The following is an 18,149-nucleotide window of genomic DNA, read 5'->3' as shown; positions in this document are numbered from 1 at the left end:
TGGCCTAATTCCAGACCAATACCATGCAATTTTTGAGGGCAATAAAGTTAGCAACCCTTAATACCTCCTTTTATTGATCCGGTATTAGAACAAAAAAGAGTATTCCGCACTTATTTCCCAGAGGTGACACTGAGTTGTCGAACCCACGAGGGGAGATTCCCTTGAAGCGATGGTCTCTAGCAAGTTTTTGTCAAATTGTCAAATCCAGCTTTTGACCGGATCAGCAACCAAATAGTGATTTAAACACTTATAATAAAAAGAGGTACGTGTATGAGGTCTTATGCTTACAACCTTGTACTTACGCGGGGATCAAATAGGATATTAATTTGTGCGCTAGAAGTCACCCATCGAGATGTGCTTTACGGATCAAGGTGGGCGATGTGTCCAAATAACATCTTGACCGACACGAGTCTTGCATCAAGAATAAGTTTGTAACGCCCTCGATGCGGCTATATCTCCCACGTGTCAAAGCACGACTTAGAGGCATAACCACATTGAAAGCAATGTCGCAAGTGAGGTAATCTTCACACAACCCATGTAATACATGAGGGAAAGAGATACATAGTTGGCTTACAATCGCCACTTCACACAATTACATGAATAAAGCATTACATCATCCAAATACACTCAAGGTCCGACTACGGAACCAAAATAAAAGAAGAACCCCAAATGCGACAAAGGTCCCCGATCGACCCCAACTGGGCTCCACTACTGATCAACTAGAACGGAACAACACAAAGGACAAGATCTTCATCGAGCTCCTCCTTGAGCTTGGTTGCGTCACCTGCTCTGTTCAACGGCACCTGCAAGCTGGTTTTGGGAGTATCTGTGAGTCACGGGGACTCAGCAATATCGCACCCTCGCGATTAAGACTATTTAAGCTTATGGGTAAGGTAAAGGTATGAGGTGGAGCTGCAGCAAGCGACTAGCATATATGGTGGCTAACATACGCAAATGAGAGCGAGAAGAGAAGGCAAAGCACGTTCAAGAAAGTATGATCAAGAAGTGATCCTATAACAACCTACGTCAAACATAACTCCAACACCGTGTTCACTTCCCGGACTCCGCCGAGAAGAGACCATCACGGTAACACACGCGGTTGATATATTTTAGTTAAGTTAAGGTTCAAGTTATCTACAACCGGACATTAACAAATTCCCATCTACCCATAACCGCGGGCACGGCTTTCGAAAGTTCAAATCCCTGCAGGGGTGTCCCAACTTAGCCCATCACAAGCTCTCACGGTCAACGAAGGAATAGACCTCCTCCCAAGACATTCCGATCAGGCTCGGTATCCCGGTTCTACAAGACATTTCGACAGGGTAAAACTAAACCAGCAACACCGCCCGAATGTGCCGACAAATCCCGATAGGAGCTGCACATATCTCTTTCTCAGGGCACACTCAGATGAGCGCTCCATATAACTAAAACCAAACCTCGAGTTTCCCCGAGGGGGCGCTGCACAGGACTCTAGTTTGGACCAACACTCAGAGGAGCACTGGCCCGGGGGGGGGGTAAAATAATGATGACCCTCAGGAGCGCGACTCCCAAGGGAAAAGAAAAGGCTAGGTGGCAAATGGTAAAACCAATGTTGGGCATTGCTGGAAGAGCTTTACTTAAGGCGAACTGTCAAGGGGTTCCCATTATTACCCAACCGCGTAAGGAACGCAAAATCCGGGAACATAACACCGATATGACGGAAACTAGGGCGGCAAGAGTGGAACAAAACACCAGGCATAAGGCCGAGCCTTCCACCCTTTACCAAGTATATAGATGCATTAATTAAATAAGATATATTGTGATATCCCAACAAGTAACATGTTCCAACAAGGAACAACCTCTCCATGTTCCAACAAGAAACAAACTTCAATCTTCACCTGCAACTAACAACGCTATAAGAGGAGCTGAGCAAAGCGGTAACATAGCCAATCAACGGTTTGCTAGGACAAGGTGGGTTAGAGGCTTGGTTCAACAATATGGGTGGCATGATAAGCAAGTGGTAGGTATCGCAGCATAGGCATAGCAAAAGAGCGAGCATCTAGCAAAGCAAAGATAGTAGTGATTTCGAGGGTATGATCATCTTGCCTGAAATCCCGCAAGGAAGAAGAACGAGTCCATGAAGAAGACAAACGGACGTAGATGAACGGGTCCTCACAAGCACAACGTTACCGGAACCAACCCGAAGAAGCAAACACCGGAAAAGAAGCACACAACATAGTAAACAACCAACACATGAACATGGTATGATATGCGAGATACGGTATGCGATGCATATGCATGATTGGACAAGGAATACATGAACCTGGCCTCAACTTGGAAATCCAAGTGTGCCACTAGAAGGGTGAGATGAAATCGCTTGAAAACGATATAAAGAACGCCGGAATCGGAGTTACGGTTTGGAAATGGCAAGCGATTCAAATATGACACCGGTCTGCCATTTACAGCAAGTAGCCATCTAAATGCAATGAGATGAACATACTACAGCACCCAAACATGACAACAAAATACATGGCAGGGATGCATTCAAGATGCTAAACAAAAGTCTAGCACTGAGCTACGGCCAATTCATCCATTAACAGGTTCAAGCAAGCATGGCAAAAATGCATATGGCAAACAGATCTCAGACTTAGTGAAATTAACACTTGTCTGGAATATCAGATCAGGTAGCCCTCTTCGGAGCGACAAAACTACATGATACAGGACCTGAACATGACAAAGTAAAGCATGGCATGAAGCTACTCAAAGAGCTTAACAAAAGTCCCTTAGTGACCTTGAGCCAAAAGGGATTAGAAAATACAATTGCAAGCATGTGAACATAGCAAAAACATAATCAGTTTTTTAGACTTAGTGAAAACTGGCACATGCTGAAACATATCTCAAGTAGGCATGTTTACGAGCTCGATGCACTCACTAAGGTGCAAGTCATGACAATCTAAGCATACACCCATTAAGAACACACAAAATGCAATCTAGACATGGCAAGAACAATAGCATAGCATGCACGGATCAACTACAACATCATCGGCAAAATTGCAAACAAGTTGACAATCTGCCCAGATTCACAAAGTAGCAAAAGTAGAACTCGATTGACTCAAGCTAGGGTGCTCCATAATTGCAAACAAAGACATAGATGGGTAGAGCACTATAAGATTAACAAATCATCCTTACTAATCATCCTCAAAAGAGGCACGGATCACTCGGAAACAACATAAACATATGGCATCATGAGATAAACAGATCAAGGACTTAGTGGAAATGCTAAGTCCCTGAAATCAGAATTACCAAGTGCCTCACTTGGCAAGCTTGTGCTAGTCACCACACACATGTGTAGAGCATCAGGGCATATCATGCACACAATAATCATGGTAAAAATGATAAAAAGCTAAACGGAGTAGTAGATCCAACAATTATCTCAAGTAGCCCTCTTCTAACAGCATTCCGGGCATCAAGATGAACTCAAATGAAAATGATGCAATGGAATGAAATGATGTACTCTCTGAGATGAACATTTTGATATGCTATATGCACGAATCGGAGCTACGGATGCAAAGTTACGATGCTATGAACATGGGCACTTGGATCTGGGAATTTCGGGACTTAGTGAAAAAAATATACCCTCGGAAAAAGTCAACGCGGGATGGCGCGGTGCGGGACGACGCGGATCCAGATCGGAGGGAACGTTTGGTTGGAGGGATGGGTGCATCTCATCCCAATTGGCGCGGGTGACGAGGACGGCCGTGGAGCTCGCCGGAGTTGGGGGAGGTGGCCGGAGTGGTCGAATCCGGCGAGGTGGCGAGGCGATGCGGGCGACGCCGTCGATGCTCGGTGGCGGCGGGTGCTGCCGGCGTCAAGCTGGGGCGGCGCGCCCCGGCGAGGCAGGCGGCGATGGCCGGGCGAAGCAGGCGGCGGCGGCCGGTCTCGGGCAGGAGGCGCGGCGAGGCGCGCGGGCGAGCTCCTGCGCTCGGGCAGCGGCGGGATGCGGAGACGGGCGGCGGGGATCCGGGCCCGGGCGGGCCAGATCTGGGCGCCGCGGGCCCGCGCGGTGGAGGTAGGCGGCGGTGCCAAGTGGCGCGTCACGAGTGGCTGAGGGCGGCGGCGAAGCTGAGGTGTCGCGCTCCCATTGGTCGGAGCGAGGTGGCCGGGCGGGGTGGACATGTCCGGCGCGGACGAATTTGTCCGGCGGCGCGAGGTGGACGAAGGTTAGGGTTCATCCGCGAAAATTTCAGGGATGGCCACATATTTATAGGTAGAGGGAGTTAGCAGAGTCCAAATGAGGTGCGGTTTTCGGCCACGCGATCGTGATCGAACGACCGAGATGATGGAAGAGGTTTAGGTGGGTTTTGGGCCAAATTGGAAGGGTGTTGGGCTGCAACACACACGAGGCCTTTTCGGTCCCTCGGTTAACCGTTGGCGTATCAAACGAAGTCCAAATGGTACGAAACTTGACAGGCAGTCTACCGGTAGTAAACCAAGGCCGCTTGGCACGTCTCAGTCCAATCCGGAAATGTTTAAACCCCACACATGAAAGAAAGGTAGAAATGACCACCGGAGGAGAACGGAGCGCCGGAATGCAAAACGGACAACGGGGAAAATGCTCAGATGCAAGAGACGAACACGTATGCAAATGAAATGCACATGATGACATGATATGCAATGCATGACACGCAAGCAATGACAATGCAACAACAATGAATAACTGCACGACACCTGGCACATCGGTCTAGGGGCGTTACAAAGTTGTCCTACCACATGCCCTATCCGTCGCGCGAGGTTGCCTCGATAATTAAGATAATAAAATCAGACAAGAGCTTTGGGCGTTTAATGACTACACCTCATTTATCCCCAAGGATATGATCCATGTTATCCTACTGAACCTTACTGTCACCGGTGTTCGGTATAACACTTCATAGTCTCCTTGCTCCTAGCCTCACTGGTGCTCGATCTCCATGATCCTGGGTACCTGTAGGGATAAAGATCACAGACAAGACAAGAGACATCTTCACGAAACAATTTTATTTCACACATATGGGACGTTATGTCAAATTCTTCCGTTGATCCCTTCAACAAATACCTTGGGTTGCAAGGCTCATGCCTCAACCCATACCTTACCGAACTACTCACAAATGGAAATCAGATCCCGAGAAGAAAACATTGAAGAACACATCTTGAGATTGACTGATTGCAATATGTCTTACAGTGGATGCCTTGTGCGATGCACGATTGCAAGTATGAAATAGATGGAAGAGCACTACGGTGGTGGTGGAGATGGCTATGGAGATGGCGGCGGCTAGGGTTTGCGAATGATGAAGAAGAGGTCCTGGCTGCTGTGTTCGTCGCTCTGGTGCTCATTCTGTTGATATTTCGATGGGGGCCCTTTAATAAAAGTTGTTTAGGTGGACGAGTTGCCTCGGAATCCATGCCAATAGGGCACTCATACGGGCGCTCGCGCCTATATGGAACACAGTCTTATGTTCCATTTTTGTATGGACGCCTCCTATTGATTCCTTCTTCCTTCATTCTTCTCCCCTTCCATTTCCACACGTGATTTCTTCCCCTTTTAGCCCATTTCATGTGGAAACACATCAAAGAGAGGATTTGTGGAATCCTTTGCATTTATTAGTCATTAGTGGCAATATCAGAGCGAATGTCTCTTTTAAATGAAATATCTTAGTTTAAACAAAGGTAAAATGAGTGTAAACATATCACTCATCAACTCCCCCATGTTTAAACCAACATAAAGAGAAATCTGAATCATAAGGAACTCAGTTGTTTAAACATAACTAACGAGAATGTTTTGGTTCACTTACGATCGGTACGTCGAGATAGCCCTCCGCTTCTTAACCTGAAAACTTAGCATAGCTGTAGCGTTGGCATGTTTATAGTGCAAGTGTTAGTGAAGCAAAGATAATCAACACAAAGTTCTTGATCTACTAGATAAAAAACCTTTGCAACACTCTATTCTATCTATTCTAGACAACACTTGCTTGTCGGGAATGCACAGAAGAGTTTGTTGGGGAACGTAGCATAAATTCAAAATTTTCCTACGTGTCACCAAGATCTATCTATGGAGAAACTAGCAATGAGGGGAAGGAGAGTGCATCTACATACCCTTGTAGATCGCTAAGCGGAAGCGTTCAAGAGAACGGGGTTGATGGAGTCGTACTCGTCGTGATCCAAATCACCGATGATCCTAGTGCCGAACGGACGGCACCTCCGCGTTCAACACACGTACAGCCCGGTGACGTCTCCCATGCCTTGATCCAGCAAGGAGAGAGGGAGAGGTTGAGGAAGACTCCATCCAGCAGCAGCACAACGGCGTGGTGGTGGTGGAGGAGCGTGGCAATCCTGCAGGGCTTCGCCAAGCACCACGGGATATGAGGAGAAAGAGAGGGAGGGCTGCACCAACAGGCAGAGATCAGATCGCGTGTTATGGGCAGCCCCAGGCCTCACTATATATAGGGGAGAGGGAGGAGGGTGCGCCCCCTCTAGGGTTCCCACCCCTAGGGGGGGGGCGGCAGCCCTAGATGGGAAAGGGGAGGTGGCCAAGAGGGGGAGAGAGGGGGCGCCCCCTAGGGTGGGCCTTAGGCCCATCTAGGCCTAGGGTTTCCCCTCTCTCCTCCTTTGCTGCGCCTTGGGCCTTGTGGGAGGCGCACCAGCCCACTTAGGGGCTGATCCCTCACCACCCTTGGCCCATGCAAGCCTCCGGGGCATTTGGCCCCACTTGGTGGACCCCCGGGACCCTCCCGGTGGTCCTGGTACGTTACCGATAAACCCCGAAACTCTTCCGATGACCAAAACAGGACTTCCCATATATAAATCTTTACCTCCGGACCATTCCGGAACTCCTCGTGACATCCGGGATCTCATCCGGGACTCCGAACAACATTCGGTAACCACATACAAACTTCCTTTATAACCCTAGCGTCATCGAACCTTAAGTGTGTAGACCCTACGGGTTCGGGAACCATGCAGACATGACCGAGACACCTCTCCGGCCAATAACCAATAGCGGGATCTGGATACCCATGTTGGCTCCCACATTTTCCACGATGATCTCATCGGATGAACCACGATGTCAAGGACTTAATCAATCCCGTATACAATTCCCTTTGTCTAGCGGTATTGTACTTGCCCGAGATTCGATCGTCGGTATCCCTATACCTTGTTCAATCTCGTTACCGGCAAGTCTCTTTACTCGTTCCGTAACACATCATCCCGTGATCAACTCCTTGATCACATTGTGCACATTATGATGATGTCCTACCGAGTGGGCCTAGAGATACCTCTCCGCTTACACGGAGTGACAAATCCCAGTCTCGATTCGTGCCAACCCAACAGACACTTTCGGAGATACCTGTAGTGCACCTTTATAGTCACCCAGTTACGTTGTGACGTTTGGCACACCCAAAGCACTCCTACGGTATCCGGGAGTTGCACAATCTCATGGTCTAAGGAAATGATACTTGACATTAGAAAAGCTTTAGCATACGAACTACACGATCTAGTGCTATGCTTAGGATTGGGTCTTGTCCATCACATCATTCTCCTAATGATGTGATCCCGTTATCAATGACATCCAATGTCCATGGTCAGGAAACCGTAACCATCTATTGATCAACGAGCTAGTCAACTAGAGGCTTACTAGGGACATGGTGTTGTCTATGTATCCACACATGTATCTGAGTTTCCCATCAATACAATTATAGCATGGATAATAAACGATTATCATGAACAAGGAAATATAATAATAATCAATTTATTATTGTCTCTAGGGCATATTTCCAACAGAGTTTTCTTTGATAGAGCCATTAAAACATAAGTTAGGGAGTAAAAAGCATGTAGTAAAAATATGATGATCTAATGCTCATAAGCACACCCACAATCATTTCCTCCTCAAGGCTCTCAAGCACTTTATTTCAATCATTGTTTGCTGAAACTTTGATTGTCACATGACGAGATTATGCCAACTAAATGATCATGCATATGGTTTCCGCTATGGCTTAATGTTTGGTAACTATGGATCTCTGATATATGTATCTTTCGAGCTCTTTTGATCAGCCCCCTTTATTTATGACATAATCATCATTTCAAGAGAAAGCCAAATAATATGTGTTTATAGTGTTGCCACTAGGTACGGTAACAAACTCATAGCCGAAATCTGAGCTATCGCTCTTGATGGATCATTCATTGGCCAACAGAGTCCTCATCATAACATCAAGAAAGGTGATGAAGCCACATTTACACACGTACACGTGCATATAGTAGCGGGGCCATAGTACCAGCAAGGAGCTGAAGCACCATGTAAGAGATACAACACATATTTTTGGCATGATCTCATTCACCCTTCAACTAAGTTCCTCTAGACAATTTAATACACAAGTGCTATCAAGTCTAATAAAATTAACAACATGGGGTTGATCAATTAAAACATCACTTCCACTTCAATTTTCCCAACTCCCAAGCCTTGAAAGACTTTCTCTTGTGCAAAATTATTCATTGTTAATATTGTTTCATTTAAAAAATAGTTCCACGGCAAGTCTTGGTTGTCTAAACTAAATAGAACAAATGCTACAAAATTATTTTAGCTACTAGAACAAAACCTTTGTCTTAACTATCAAGACTTACTCCCATCTACACATATCACACATACTACTACTACATCTACTCTAAGTATTTCTAATGCAAAAGGTGGGGGTCATAGGACATACCTTCATGGTTGCAAATTTACACACTTCTCTTCCTTACTATTGCATTCCTCATTGTCCGGCATTGATCAACTCCTTTGAAAACAAAATGCAAACGAACTCCAAAGGGATAGATAAAGAGCAAGAGCAAAGCAAAGCTTATTCTTTTTTTTTGTTTTTTGAAAACTAACTTGCAACCAAAAAAGTTGCAAAGGCAAAAGATAATATATAAAAATCAAAAGCAAATAAAAGGAAAGTGTTGGAACAGACCAACCCGAGTGCTTCGAAGCTCCACGAGCTTAAGCACAACCTCATTACAAATTATTCAAATATCACCACATCTTGATGTAGAAGTGGTGGTAACCTCCCCCAAGTTTAGACTTTTGCAAGCCCAAACCGGCGAGATCATTGCGGCGGTTGGTCAGGGCCCACTCTTGGCTCCACTTGGATAAGTTCATGTTCATGTAGGCGGACATGCCTCGATGGGATGCAACGAGGTTGTGCATATCATCAATAGAGCCCTGGAGGCTGCTGAGGTCCGCGTAGGTGGTGTAGTCTACTTTTTGTGGCTGGTCTTCTTCTGTCGATGGCGAGTTCTTCTTCATCTACTTGTTCTGGTTCTGGGCCTTCTTAGTCAAAAGCTGCATCTCCTTCCTATGCAACATAATGCAATTGTCCATGCTTGATGGAGAAATGGTTAGGCATAGGAGTAGGTAAGAAGTGTGCCACTCCAGGAATTCTAATGCAATGATGGCCATTACGAACAACTACCATTCCAGCGCTAGTAAGAACATGAATATCAATTAGGATGTTACCAACAATGGGGTGAAGGTGAGTGTAGTTGAGACCAAGGGAGTTGGCTAACATGGTGATCACTCCTCCACACACGATATATTCTTGTGCATGATTTGCTTGATGTGCGAGGCGTAGCAAAAGTATTGCCCCTAGGTTGGGTGAATAACTAACGTCAAGGTTTGCTGCTTTCCCGAGAACTAGCATGTTCTCATCATAAAGGTGTAAGTGGGGGAAGGGAAAGATACTTGTGCATGACCCAGATCTACCGGAATCTTAGGGACGAGATTCTGTGTAAGGGGGGGGGGGTCTGTAACATCCTGTGTTTCGTAAAACAAATTACTGAGTTTATGTGGTTGAAAATTTGGACCAATTAAAAGTGTTGGATCGTCATTGGCTTCTTATTAGATTTATTTACATTGCTTGTTGCGAGTGCCCTAAATTCATAAAAAATTCTCCTACTCTTATACTCTCTACCGTTGAGTTAAAACTTTGCCCAATGATCATGACATGTGATTAGGTCCTAAAACTATTTTTATTGCAATATTCACTGTTCAAAAAGTACTTAATATATTTTCATTTTCAAAAACCCCAAAATGCAGATTTGAACTATTAAGTATTTCTTTCTACAAAGGAGTTGGTTATTAAAATTATACTTGAGGCCTACTACATATAGTGCCACTATTTATAAGAAGAATGGACATTTGAAAAGTATTTAAGATTCTTTTTTGACTTATTTTTGGAAAGGCCTGGAAAGGCAAATAAATGATAAAAAATACTTTTCTGTTTCAAAAATACATGAGAAAATTTAGAGAAGCTCATAGGACATATATGTTCCATATATATGAGTTCCACCACATGGTTATGTTCATAATCTTTATGAAAACCTTAAAAATAACTTTATGGACATTTCAAGTATTTGAAATATTTCCATCAGAAATATTCTCAAATAAATTCAGGAAAATTTCAGCAAGTCGCATTTGTCACCAATGTTGATCTTGCCATGTTTCATAAACTTCAAAATAGTTTAGCTTGATCAAACAATCCTAAAATCAGTTCTCCCCTATTTAATATTTCCAAACTTTGTCTCGAGCATCTTCTATGCATCCCTATCATTTCATCAAGGTTCGAAAGAAAATATTTATCCTAAACAAATTAAATTGAACCCTCTTTGGTTCAAACTTTGTCCAAAGCATCTTCTATGCATCCCTATCATTTCATCAAGGTTCTAAAGAAAATATTTAGCCTAGGTAGATCATTCCATCTTAAAACTAATTATGCTCAAATATAGTTTTGAATGAAATTCAAATCAAACTTGATCCATTTGCTATCAATTTTTTACCTCAACTCTATCTATCATTGCTTATTACTCTAGCAACTTGATTTGATTCATTTGACTATGTAAAAATTCATTTACCACTTAAACCATCCCATGATAGCAACTCATCTCTCTCTCTCTCTCTTCTCTCATTAGCCACCCTAGCTCTCTCTTTGACCTTTCTTTGTCCACCCATCTTGGGAACTAGCTACTTTTGCAGCTAGACAAATCCACTCTCTTCCCTCTGCCCCAGCCCCCCTGCCCGAGCTCAAATGGCCATCATGGCCACTGCCTACACCCACCTCTCTTTCTCTCTGCAACACACGAGCCCCTGCATGTAACATCCCAAATTTTCAATTTGGAATGTTATACATAGATCATCCATGCATATCATGATTTATTGCATTTCCGTTCCGCAATCCTCGAAATCCTAAGCAACTCAAGGAACCACGGAGAGAGTTGGGGATTTTCTTGTTTTCATATTTGATTTTTATCAAATAATGAAATGAGGATTTTGATTTTAATAATTTTCCTCTCCGAAATATTTTATATTAATCAAATGAGTGGGGATAATATGACTTCTCCGAAATAATTGAAATATTGGAGGAAAAATATTAAAATCATTTATTGGATTTTATTTGGTTTTATTCGGATTTTATTTGCATTAGAAAAATTGCACGTTTTCAAAACTGCATTTTAGGGCCAAGAAAATGTTCAACTCGTCCTAAATATTTTATTTGGACGGTGAAAATTTGCTTTGGCATTTTTAGATTTTTATTTATTTTTCTAGGATTTTTCTTCTGTCGGCGGAATTATTTAAAAAAAAATCTCCCGCCCGGCTGGGCCCAAGCCGCCACCGCCTCCCGCGCGCGCGCGCCGCCGCTGACCCGGGCTCCAAGTCCGAGCCGGACTCCCCACCACCGCCGCTGCCTTGCCCCCTTCCCCAAGCAGCCGCCCCCTCCTCTTTAAATACCGCCGCCGCCCCCCCTCCTCTTTAAATACCGCCGCCGCCGCCCCCCCTTGGAGCCCAAGCCGCCGCCGCCCGTAGCCCCTCGCCCCGCCTCCTGCAGCCGCCCTCGCCGCCGCCAGGAGCCGCCACCGCCTCCCGCAGCAGCCGCCGCCGCCTTCCGCCGCCGCCGCCGCAGCCCCGCCACCCCACGCCGCCTCGCCGGAGCCCCGCCCGAGCCGAGCCAAGGTAGCCGCCGCACCGCCCCGGTTTTCTAAAGAAAAACCGTTCGAGTTTTTTTAGAAACCCTAGTTTTCGTTTTTTTCTTCTAAATAGATCGGTTTTTCTCTGGTTTATTTATTTAGTGAGCGTTCACTCGTTTGTTCGTTTTAACGAACGCGTTCTACGTTTAGATCCAGATAACGAACGTTCGTTCGTTAATCTGTTCGACGTTTTTCTTTTTCTCGGTTTTATTCTGCGTTTTTTCTGATCGCGATTTCGGGTCCGATCTTAATTTTTGTTTTTCTTCTCGCACGTTTACCGGAATCAGGCGATTCAAGCGCGTGGAGTTTTGTCTCGAAACCCTCTTTCTGTTTAATCAACTCAAACAAGTTTTTTCTACTGTAAAATTTGACCTAGTTTTAGATTAGTAAACGAAGGTTCTTTCTTTCGCCGTTTGACTTTCGTTGCTTCGTTTGATTTGATTCTTTTTGCATACTGGAGTTCTTAAATTGAACTTTCTGGTCAACCTCTCTTATTTGAGTTTTGTTTGTGCATCGTTGCTTGTTACTTATGTATGCTATTGTTTGCTTGTGATAGAATTCCCGGAGTGCGAAGCGTGTTACTACGAGTCTCTAGGATTCGCGGATCGTCAGCAAGGCAAGTAACACTTTGATCGTATCCCATTATTACCCAGTTTTTATGCATTAGTTCCAATCCTCAAACATTGCATGATTAGGGTGTCATTAACTTGTGGGTTGGGAAGTAGTTGTTGAGGTAGAACCTATTGCCCTGTTATATTCAAACCCTTGGGAGTTACTTCTACGTATTGCTTATATTGCTATGCTATGCTCGTAGACGTGGTTTGGGTTTGAGTGAAATTCATGACAGATGTGAGATTGTTTAATAATGGTTCAACTTAAGGTGGCAACTTAATCAAACAACTGGGTGGATTGAGGCACCTAGGGAACCCAGTGTTGTCTGTATTTTTTTTGGAAATCCCGGGGTACCCGTGTGATCTTCCTATGGACCGCCACCCAGGCTCAAAGGGAACTGAGATGATTCATGCTAGAAACTTCCGTGTGCAGCCACAAGCTATTATGGGCTCTAGCATAGTTGAGTAAGTTACGTGAAGCTCTTGAAGAGGTGGATCAGCAGGTAGAGGGTTGTAGGTTTGGTATGGTGTGCCCGGAGTAGAGAGTTAACGTTTCTGAAAGACTGTGTCTCGGTCATCCGTTTCTCAAACACCGTGCAGTGCGAGAAATCCAACGGAGGCGATCGAGTCTTGTGGGGAAAAGTGCGCAAACCTCTGCAGAGTGTACAATCTAATCATGGTTAGCCGTGTCCCCGGTTATGGACAATTCTTGAGTATCTAGTACTTGGGTTATCACATGTATCTCACCATTTTTAATTAATACTGTTGGGTTGTTAATCACTTTAATTGGGATTGAGTGGGGGGTACCTTCTCAATGATGTTTCAACCACCATGATAGTTAAATTAAAAATCTATTCCTTTGTTGTAGGAAAAAATTGGCTTTTCGCAAAAACTAAAACCCTAGAGCTTTCCACCAGCCATATATGCATGTAGTGATAGCATTATTCTGTTTCTGCTCTACTGTCTTATATTGCGAACATATTCCATGTGCTGACCCGTTTTCGGGCTGCAACGTATTATGTTGCAGACTTTTCAGACGAGGAGTAAGGTTCGTTAGGTCGTTGCCGTGCAGCTCAGTTATGCCATTGGAGTTGATGGACTCACTTTATCTTCCAAGCCTTCCGCTGTTATCGCATTAGATGGCCTTAAGCCATATTCGTGTAATAAGTTCTCTTCAGAGACATTTGATGTAATAAGTGTGTGATTGCTACTCTGTTATAAATCCTCGAGTACTGTGTGTGTCAGCATTACCGATCCAGGGATGACACTGAAGCACAGAGACTTGACCATCTGAGGTCGGGTCGCTACAAGATGGTATCAGAGCACACGCTGAGTGTAGGACACGACCACTAAGATAAACCCTAGGTCACACTTCTCTTCTCATTTCTGACTCCTCTCCATTTTCTACTCTTTAGGATGACGGAGATGAAGAACAAGTTTGCACAACCGGATGAAGACACACCTTTTGGATGCCACTTGAAGGAAGTCACTAGGTATTTGAATATTGGAATACCAAGCTTCAGCAGGACGTACAACGCCACTTTACCTGAAGAGGAGTGCTGGATGATTCAAGTACAAGTTCCAGGAAGGACATTCTCGCCAACCTCTAAACCCATAGAATTTTCCTTCGATGCACCAACCTGGAGTTTAGGAAAGAGTATGGTAGCCCACATCACCATGGGATGCATTGGAGAAGTTTACAATAGGGAGCTTAAGGACACTATTTACCAAATATGTGGGTGCCGAAACGAGCAATGGGAAATAATCAGCACTAAGAAAGATAGATCCATTGCATCTTTCATCCAGGAGTTAAACCAGCACATTCGACGTCAGGAGAACCAGATGTGTGCGGACATGATGGATTTGAAGAAGGCGAAGACTAGGATCATCGAGCTAGAGGAAGAACTCAAGTTTACCCACAATGGATATGAGGAGGAAATCAAGACCCTACTGGAGAAGAATGACGACCTAGTCAAGAAGATCAGAGTATTCATGGGAGGACCAGCACCAATAGAAGAAGAAGAAGAACCCAAGGAAATACGCCCCGAGGACTACATCATCATCGACGACACCGATTCCGATCCTAGTGATGATGACTTTGAAGACGAAGCTGGAGCAGACATCATGGAGTCTTCCACCGATCAAAATTTCTAGATGACCACCAACTATTAGTAGTATTTCCCCCATGTATATAGTAGTAGTGAGCACTTTTGTGATAGTTCTAGACCGTTTGTATGCCCTTGCTTGATTGATTGAGTGAAATGATTGTGTTTGTCTCATCTGCATATGGGTAGTGCCTTCTCATTAGGCCCCTTTTCTATTCTAAATCTCTTCCATCTAAACCCATCAGATGCCTCCGAGACGTGACATCGGTTTTGCCTTTCCGCCGGAGCTCACCCAGTTGATCCAGCAGCAGAATGCCTTGATGCAATTGCTAGTTCAGAACCAGGGCAACAACAACAACAACAACCCACCGCCAGTGGACAACCTAGCCCGTTTCCTAAGGTTATAGCCGCCGGTATTTTCCAGTAGCACCGAGCCATAGTTGCTGATGATTGGCTACGCCATATTGGAAGGGAGTTGACCATCGCAGGTTGCACAGATGCTGAGAAGGTGCGCTTTGCCGCACATCAATTGGATGGACCAGCAGCCTCATGGTGGGAGAATTACACAACCACTTTTCCTGTAGCCAATGTCACTTGGGACCAGTTTCAGCAAGCTTTTCGCACCGCCCATGTCTCAACTGGAGCTATGCAGATGATGAAGCGGGAGTTTCGCAACCTACGCCAGGGGAACCATACTGTGGCTCAGTACGTGGATGAGTTTAGCAAGTTATCACGCTATGCCCCTGATGATGTGGCCACAGATGCCGTGAAGCAGGAGAAGTTTATGGAAGGGCTGAATGATGAGATGAGCATGCAGTTGATGGTAGAAACCTTCAACAACTACCAGGAGTTGGTAGATAAGGCCCTTATGATTGAAGGGAAACAACAGCAGATTGAGAGCCGCAAGAGAAAATATGGACAAGGGAAGTATAACTCAGGAGCTCAGCAGAAGCCTCGCCTAACCCCGAACTCGGGAGGACTTGTTCATAACCATGGAGGTCACAACAGCACTGGAGGAGGATCACATAGCCACAATGGTGCTAAGAATGGGAATGGGAACGGAGCTAACAACAATCAGAACCGCTCCAACCCATCCACTCCCGCCAAAAGAGACTTAAGTCAGGTTACCTGTTTTAAGTGCGGGAAGACAGGGCACTATGCCAATGATTGCCCCGAAGGAAGGAATGGAAATGGAAATGGAAGCGCTGGGAGGAAGCCCTTCAACAAAGGACAAGTGAACCACGTTAACATGGAGGAGGTTGAAGAACAGACGGACGCGGTAATAGGTAAGTTTTTGGTTAAGTCATTTACCGCTCTTGTTCTTTTCGATACTGGTGCATCGCATTCATACATATCAAGGGGATTTGTGGATAAGTTTAAACTACCAACCCAAACCCTTAGGACCCCTCTTTTAGTGAGTTCACTCGGAGCAGAATATATGGCTAGCCGATGGGGTGACCAGATACCCTTAACCATTGGCACACATGTGTTTCCATCCAACCTAATTATCTTGGAGTTGCAAGGATTGGATGTAATATTGGGTATGGACTAGATGTCAAAGTATGGAGGAAGCATTGACTATGCTAGTAAGTCGATTTATCTCACCACCCCGGAAGGAAGAAGGATTAAGTATGTGTCTAGGCATGTGCCTAAAAGGAGCCAAGTGAATGCCCTTACGGGAGTTGTTCAGGAGGAAATGCCTGTAGTGAAGGATTACCCGGATGTTTTCCCAGAGGAGTTACCAGGCATGCCACCGGATAGAGATATTGAGTTTTGATAGAGCTATTACCAGGAACAGGACCAATATCCAAGAGACCCTATCGGATGCCCGCGAATGATCTGGAGGAAATTAAGAAACAAATCAAGGAGTTATTGGAGAAAGGATACATCCGAAGGAGTTCATCACCATGGGGAGCCCAAGTACTTTTGGTTGAGAAAAAAGATAAATCCCTAAGGATGGTTGTTGATTATCGAGCCTTGAATGAAGTGACGATAAAAAACAAGTACCCACTGCCGATGATCAACGATCTGTTTGATCAGTTGCAAGGAGCTAAAGTGTTCTCAAAGATCGATTTACGATCAGGGTATCATCAGTTGAAGATACGAGAGAAGGACATACCAAAGACGAAGTTCACAACGCGATATGGATTATATGAGTACATGGTCATGTCGTTTGGACTGACTAACGCCCCTGCCTACTTCATGAGCATGATGAACAAGGTGTTCATGGAGTATTTGGACAAGTTTGTTGTGGTGTTTATTGATGATATCATGGTATACTCGAAGAACGAGGAGGAGCACAAAGAGCATTTGCATTTAGTTCTCGAGAAGCTCAGGGAACACCAGTTGTATGCTAAGTTTAGCAAATGCGAGTTTTGGCTGAAGGAAGTCGGATTCCTTGGACATGTTATATCAGGATAAGGTATAGCAGTAGACCCCAGCAAGGTTCAGTCAGTCACTGAATGGTTGGCACCCACCACAGTTAGCGAGATCCGCAGTTTTCTTGGACTCGCAGGATACTACCGGAGATTCATTGAGAATTTTTCCAAGATTGCAAAACCAATGACTAAACTGTTGAAGAAGGATACCAAGTTTAAATGGACAAAAGATTGTGAAGCAAGTTTCCAGGAGTTGAAGAAACGTTTGACTACAGCCCCAGTGCTAGTACTGCCAGATATATATAAGGAGTTCCAAGTGTATTGCGATGCCTCTCGCTTAGGACTTGGATGTGTGCTTATGCCGGACGGAAGAGTTGTTTCGTATGCCTCATGACAACTAAAACCTCATGAGTTGAATTATGCTATGCATGATTTGGACCTAGCAGCCGTAGTGCATGCGTTGAAGACTTGGAGACATTACCTTATTGGAAACCGTTGTGATGTGTACACGGATCACAAGAGTTTGAAGTACATCTTCACCCAGAAGGAGCTGAACCTTAGGCAGAGGAGATGGTTGGATCTTATAAAGGATTACGACATGAAGCTACACTATCATCCATGAAAGGCCAATGTCGTAGCAGACACATTGAGTCGGAAGAGTTATGCTAATATCCTTGAAAGTAAAGGACCGCCGAAGGAATTGGCAAAGGACATCATTGAACTTCTATTAGAGATTGTACCTAGAAGGTTCATTGCCACAATGGAGATTCAATCGACATTGCTGGACCGCACAAGATTCGGGAAGCTCAGAAAGATGATAAAGAGATTGCCGAGATAAAGGAGAAGATGGGCAAAGGAAAGGCCAAAGGTTTTTGTGAGGATGAGCACGATACCCTATGGTTTGAGGACCGAATTTACGTGCCCAATAATCAGGAGATCAGAAAGTTAATACTTCAAGAGGCGCATGACTCACCATACTCGATACACCCCGGAAACACCAAGATGTATTTGGATCTGAAGGAACGTTTCTGGTGGACTGGTATGAAGAAGGA

The sequence above is a fragment of the Triticum urartu genome, chromosome 4, assembly GCF_003073215.2.
Source record: "Triticum urartu cultivar G1812 chromosome 4, Tu2.1, whole genome shotgun sequence".
Taxonomy (NCBI): Eukaryota; Viridiplantae; Streptophyta; class Magnoliopsida; order Poales; family Poaceae; genus Triticum; species Triticum urartu.
Note: the sequence above shows the minus strand (reverse complement) of the source record.